Source organism: Puma concolor, chromosome B2 (assembly GCF_028749965.1).
Source record: "Puma concolor isolate L17-30 chromosome B2, mPumCon1.1.hap2, whole genome shotgun sequence".
Taxonomy (NCBI): Eukaryota; Metazoa; Chordata; class Mammalia; order Carnivora; family Felidae; genus Puma; species Puma concolor.
Window position 1 is genome coordinate 77,251,459 of NC_141671.1, and position 7,103 is coordinate 77,258,561.

Sequence of the window (7,103 nt, forward strand, 5' to 3'; positions counted from 1 at the left end):
ATTAAAACATAAAGATAATGATCGTTTAAAATGCCTCTACCAAGAAACTGTTTAAAATAATGCCACACTCAATAATATAATTTAAGGTCAGGTATTATAATGTATTGACTCTGTGTGAAGACACAAATAGTCACTTTTCTTGGCATGGAATTCAGTGTATCACAGGCAGTGAGAGTTGCAAATTATGTCCCTTTGTCCCTTTTTGCCTGGGTTTGTAAAATGATATTCTTTTCTAGAAGAAAAGTTGCTCAAAAACCAACTTAAAATTCCATCTAAATGCATCTCATTAAAAGTTCGGAAGCATTTCTTTTGTTGCATTGGTCTAAATACTGGTTTGAAAGCCAATGACTAAAGAGCAGTAACTTTGCTTATTCCCAAAGAACAGGGAATGAGGCCATTGAGGGAGGGAAAATAGCTCTCTCTATGTTATAACCTAAGACATTGCAGTTGCCCTGCAAACATGGGATCATTTGGGGCATTTCTCAACTTGGGAAGCATTTGGCTATTGGAGTGACTCTCACTCTTGGCTTCTTGGTAGAATCACCTGGGGAACTTTAAAACATTCTGATGCTCAGGTCATACCCTAGACCAATTAATCTCAGGAAGTAGGACCCAGGCACCAGCATGTTTTAAAGCTCCCTAGGTGACTCCAATTCACAGCACAGTTTGGGAAGCGCTGGTCTATTAGATAGGATTACCTGCTATATGAAAACAGCAAGTTCTAGTTAATCAGCTCAGATTTAATCATTTAAATCACAGGCCAGACACCGTGCTTGGTCTTGGGGGCTAAGACATGGGTGCTGGCTTCAACTGTGTCATTGCTCTGGGAGAGAGGCTAAGCTTAGCAGGGCTGGAGGATGGGGGGGTAGGGGGCGGTGGTGAAGGGCCATAGACTGGGGGTAAAATTGGTTCAAATGTTCATCAGTGAAAGGAAGAGAAGATCACAGCAAATATCTGATAATAGTCATGCTTTGTAGCTGAAGAAACTGGAACATACATTTAGAAGGACTCATTAGAGGAAAATTTTATCTTAGGAGGGGATTAGAAGCTAGGACACCATTCTTGTGGATAGCACACCATTACTTTTGCTTATCTACTCCAGGCTCTCCTAAGGATTTAAAAACAAATAAACAAACAAAACAAAAACCCAAAACCAACTCAAGAAGCCTTTTTATAAAATTGCTTAAAAAGAATAATACACTTCTAGATAAAATTTACATAATATAATTTGTTTAAAATACGCTGTAAAAAAGAACACTAACTTGTAAAAGACATAGTTTTCTCTTAAATGGTTAGAATTGAAGAGCTTTTGTCAGGCAGCAGGACAAAATTTTATTGTATAGGCCAATGGCAGCATTCTGATAGGGTTTTATTCTATGATATTCCAAAGATAATAAGATACCTGATAAATGATAAGCCATGGGTTCTTTTTATTTTTATGTTTTTATTTTATGTTTATTTCATGGGGTGGGCTACTCTACACCTTTCCCCAGGTAGGATCTGTAATTGCACTTGTTCTTGTTATTAGATGAGTAGGTGTCTGGAAAGGGGTGGGTATTGAGCCCCAGGTCTGCTCGGGATCCCTGGGACTGTGTTTTCTTGTCTGTGAAATGGTGATAGTAAATGGTTGAAAAGCTAGAGTATTATTATTAATTATTATTAACAGAGTATTATTAACTCTAACAAATGTGAAAGGACCATACACAGGTTTTTATACTCATTAAGTGAATGCTAGTAGGTGCATGGGTAGTGGGAACGTGTTTCTTCTCTGAAGTGCATTTTGAATATCTACTTGATATTATGTGCTAGTTCCCCTTAATGAACTTTGCTCATTCCTTTCTCCATGATCTGGAAGTAGTCGTGGTAATGTCCAATAAAACTGAAATGGCAGAGTTCTACAGAGTTCCTACAGTAGTGATGGGGGTAGGATATCTAGTTATTAGTGAACAAAGCTAAATCAGGAAAGAATATAACAGTAATTTAGCAACAATTTTACATATCTCACAATAATTTAAAGCATAACACAATTTGTAGTACAGTTTCTAGAACATAACTGGATTCTCAAGTGTTGTCAAGACTACCATAAAATCTAAAGTTCATTCTATAATTCAATATTTTTAACAAAATCCACTTATCTTGATGATGTATAGATTAGTTAATGATAACTTTAAAAAGCAATTCTTTCTAGGTTCCGGGAATAACAGGTAAGCATAATTTGTGTATGAATTCTCTGTGATTTGACTCATAGAATAACAGACCTTTCAGTCTGATGCTGGTGTTTTAAATTTAAACATCAAGTCAGTTTACACATCTGGCCTTACTTGGTGGTTTTCTAACTTGCCAATGTTATATCTTAAATGTACTTATATTAATCATAGTTCAAAATAGCCACATCATTAAATAATAATTTTTTGAAAATATATGTTCTTAGAAATGGGACATACACCCGCTTCAGTTTTTGTTGTCAAATCACCGGCTGAGAAGGGGGTAGGGAGGAAAAGAATGCCAGATCTGCATTTTGGGCCATCAGCTAACTCCCAGAGTTGTTTCATGTGAGTCTCGATTTGGTTGCCAAAGGAAAGATGGAGACGCATGTGGCCGCACTGTCATACTCCCCTGCCAGCTGCAAACCTCATCACAGTTCCTGTGAAGTACATTTCCACAGATCAGGTTTCTGCCAGGGAAGACTTTAACAATCTCCTACTCCACTTTCAACCAACAACAATTAGTATTAGCAAATGGTTCAGGCCACTGCCTGGGATTACATATGATTTCCATTCAAAAAAAGACAAACTTTTACTCAAACCAGACCCACATGCTGAACACTTGAGCTCCCCTCTTAGATATAATAAAATTGAGACAGTTTCTATCTTTCATTTAAATAAAAAATCACTCTCACATTTGAAATCAAGTTGGCTGTCTTCCCTTGCTGGGTTAGCCATCTGGTAAGGGGGACTTTTGGAGGACTTATGTTCAGGCCAGGCGTTTAGGGGGAAAAAAATCATTATCCTTTTGTCCTTTTGTGCCTTACTCTTTTAATGTGGTCAAACTTTTTTTAAAGGTTTTCACAGCAGGGTTTTTTTCCCCCTCTTTCAGATAACACATATGGCAAATAAGTTAAAATCTTAATACATTTTACAGTCAAAATTTGCTTTTTCAGAGTTGTGGATCAGAAAAGCACAAGCCTGATTGAGGTCACTAAGGCTCATTGTAAAACAATAGAGATTCAAAGCATTCACTTACTCCATGCCTGTGGTTCTTTTAACACAGCTACATTATTTTTCAGGGTAAGGTATTTTTCAGGTAAGGTCAGTTTTTCCTTGCCGTGTGTTTCAAAGGCTTAGGATTTCCCCAAATAGATGATAACCCTAGCATGTCCAGGCATTTTACTGTTCTTCTCAGTTAAGTTCTTAAAAATAAAAAACAAAAAACAAAAAACAGGTCTTGATGGCTGCTAACTATCCAGTTACTCTTCTGGTGTTTTCTGCCTGAGTAGCGTCTGATTATATCAAACAGGAAATCTGTTCAGGACAACCACCTCATAGGAACCATTGTTCCTATTACATTTCTGGACTTTAGAAAATCATAGATAATTCAAAGTTACAAGTTTCCTGGAATTGAAGGTTGCTAAAGAGCTCATTCCTGTTTTACAGATGAGGTAATTAAATATCAGATAAATAAGATGATTTTTTATAAGCCCACCCAATCCAGAGTGGAGGGGGGCCTAGAACATAAATACACCTTCTGCCTTTTATAACTTTACTCATTTTCCCACATCAAAATACAGATGCATTGCATCTTTGAATAAATTTTTTTTATGATAGTGACAATTTGCGTGCCTTTTCATAAAATGTTCATTATGAAACTGTGCAGATCTCAATTAGGAACCTAATTTGCCTCCTGCAAGTCGTGAAACAAATAAATATGGATATGAAACATAGTATTTATGCCTGGTACCCTAGGGTCATGGGGAATATTTTATTTTGCTCCTTTGTTATTTCTAAAGAAAACATCCTGGTACATTTAAACATTTTCAGATTAAAATCTTAAAATCAGTCAGTTTGATACTCGTTTTCTCAAGGGGAAGGAAGGAGAAAAAAATCAGCGGTGAAGTCGATGGCACGGAAAACCTACAAAATGGCTTTTAATTAAAATGTCATTTTGGCCAGGCTGAACTAAATTTCCCGAGATCTTCTTCTTTGTATGACATAGGCCACAGGGGAGATGCTTGAGAGATTTGGAAGTGGAAAGGAAGCTATTTTGTAGCGCACACACACGTGATTGCTGATCTGCTGACTCACCTTGACATGAAGCAGTAGCTGGGTCTGTAACTGCTCTGCCTCCCCCGGTCTTCCATCAGCTTCTCTGTCTCCTGAGCCTGGCCTGTGTGTTTAGCTCTGTGACTGAGGGGTTTCTGTAGGACCTTGGATCCGTTTACTGTTGACTGTAACATGTTACCACAAGCATAGTCACATAAAATAATTTCTTGCAGTTCTATACGTTAGATGTCTGACCCTGCATCTCACTGGAATAAAGATCTTTTTAAAAATCCTGTGTTTGTTCTGATAGGGAAAAGAAGTTTGCATAATTGAATTTCATGATGGTAGTATTGTTTCTGCCAAAGCTGGGAAAAAGTAAATGGTGGGGAAATTTTTAAGTAAATCTTTTTTTCCCATTATTTTTTTCTTTAAAACCCAGGATGCAATATGAGAATATTGCAATACTATGAGATTAAACACCTGGAATATAAAAGCATTTATGTTAATAATAGGCAAATTAGTATATTATATTATATTATACATTATATTATTATATTATAATAATAATAGGCGAAATAGTAAATAGATAATCCTGGGAAATCAATTTGAACAAGTTGAGGTCTGGGAGTAGTTACTCTTTTTCATTAAGCAACGACATTCTTCATGAAAGAGGTAGGGTTTGAGATTCTTTTGTAATGAGGGGTGCCTGGGTAGCTCAGTCTGTTAAATGTCCAACTTCAGCTCATTTCATGATCTCATGGTTCGTGGGTTCAAGCCCTGCATCGGGCTCTGTGCTGACAGCTCGGAGCCTGCTTTGGATTCTGTGTGTGTGTGTGTCTCTCTCTCTGCCCCTCCCCCACTCATGCTCTGTCTCTGTCTTTAAAAAATAAACATTAAAAACGATTTAAGATTCTTCTCAATGAATGAAGACAAAAAATTGTTTCTGGCAGCAAGCTCTTTTTCTCTAATGTATTGCCAGTCCACTAGAAACAGCTAGATTTTTTCCTGTCCCCATTTTATCTGCTCGTCTGAATGTGAGTAGAAAGTGAATGTAGTTATGCAAGTGTAATCAAATCACATAGGTAGTTTAGAAAATATAGTAGTGTAGGTATAGTCACAGAACTCCCATGTATAATTGGCAGAGACAAGTCTTCCGCATAGAATTTTGCAGAGAAACATTGGTACTTACTCAGAATCACCTGGAAATTTAACCGTCTGTAAAAATTTTGAAACTTGGTGGATACCCACTCTTTACACATTGGAAAAGAGCATGTCCAATTTATCTTTTTGTCTAACTTCATTCAAAACTGTTGCATTTGTTGATCAGCTGGTGTGCTGATGCAGATCCCAAAAGAACATTGCTTCCTCCGAGAACACTTATTTAACCACCCACATCCTGGCCTGCGGCCCACTGGCACACTCGCCCCCTTTGTGAATCAGGAATAGAGTGTAAACTCAATCTGCTACACACACAATGGCACATTCCTGGTGCTGGGCTGTCTAGACCATTTCCTTCACACAGTGGCTCAAGGGTCTTTTTACAGAGCAATTACTGGAATGCTAAATTGCGGGTAGTGGCTTCTTCAACACATTCCTAACCCGGTTCAGACAGTGGCGTTTTAAGTGGCCTTCTTCCACAGATTAGTATGGTCATTAACGTGCCTCTTCACATTAGCTTTAAAAGTGAGTTTTCTGGCAGCTGAAGCTCTTTACCTCTCACCTGTTCTTTCCCTAGAAATGGAGAGGATGTTGTCTCTGCTCCTTGCCTTTTTGGTGGTTGTTTTTCTGGACTGAGATATAAGTATTCAGGGAAAAATAGAATATTCAAAGCACGTGCCAGATACCTAGATACTCCAGCTCACATGTGAGTTTTGAACTAGTTTGAGGAAATCCAAGGGTTTGAAAGGATTCAAATTCCTGAAACTATGTCCATGGCCCCACATTTATTAGCCAGACTAATTCGTTTCCATTTGCCTCATCTTCTCATCTCAAAAAAAAAAGCTCCTGACCAATAACAATAACAAAATAGGTGTTAAGAGTGAGGCTAAAGAGATCAGAACAGAGGAAATATACTCTGTATGTGTTAAATATTATGTAAGGTGCAAAATAATACATATTTCTTAGAGCTAGAAACTATGGATCACTTTATGTTTGGTTTAGGGAAGTCTATGTTCTCTTAGTTTTATAAAAATGTCGTCCTACATTTTCTTCTATTGTTTTTATTTCTTTTGCTTTGTTTGTTAACTCAGCTGTAACATATTCTTGGGCATCTCTTAAGATAGGCATTATATCCAATTGTCTCAACGTCATTCATTGAATCCTCTTATAGTTAATTTACAAGATACTTTTACCTCATTCTAATTCCCCCCTAAATACCTGGATTTGTTTCTGGTGCATTGACTTTGCCAATACCATAATGTTTTAATTATCGTAGCTTTCTATTGTGTTTTCATATTTTGTATATCAAATAAAAAACCTCTTGTCTATTCTTTTAGAGATGAGCTTTAAAATCAACTTATCATATCTGTTAAGGAATCCCATTTAGGTTCTGGTTAAGATTATGTTGAATTTATAGATGTATCTGGACCAATTGGAAATTTCATGTTATTGAATCTTCCCGTGTAAGAACATGGTCTACTTAGGTGTAGACTACATTTAGAGGAGAAACAAGAAAATAAAACACCTCCACAATGCTTGAAATTGGCCAAACCACATGTCCCTTTTGTGACTTTTTCTAGGAGAGGTCAACTTATTAAATGTATTAGTTTTTAAAATTTTTAAAAAATAAGATGATTGCTTTGGCCACTTGAGTGTATAATCTCAGTCCTTTTGTATCACAGAATA

General features: G+C 36.9%; 1 long non-coding RNA gene across 1 annotated transcript; it reads right to left on the reverse strand.

The window, feature by feature from the left end:
• Nucleotides 1–1,152: 1,152 nt before the first annotated feature.
• Nucleotides 1,153–6,769, reverse strand: LOC147581061 (uncharacterized). Its single transcript, XR_015250830.1, has 4 exons — nt 5,508–6,769; nt 4,302–4,444; nt 3,244–3,409; nt 1,153–2,644 (listed from the first exon to the last, which is right to left on the reverse strand). It is a non-coding gene; the product is annotated as an uncharacterized LOC147581061 (long non-coding RNA).
• Between the last annotated feature and the right edge of the window lie 334 nt (nt 6,770–7,103).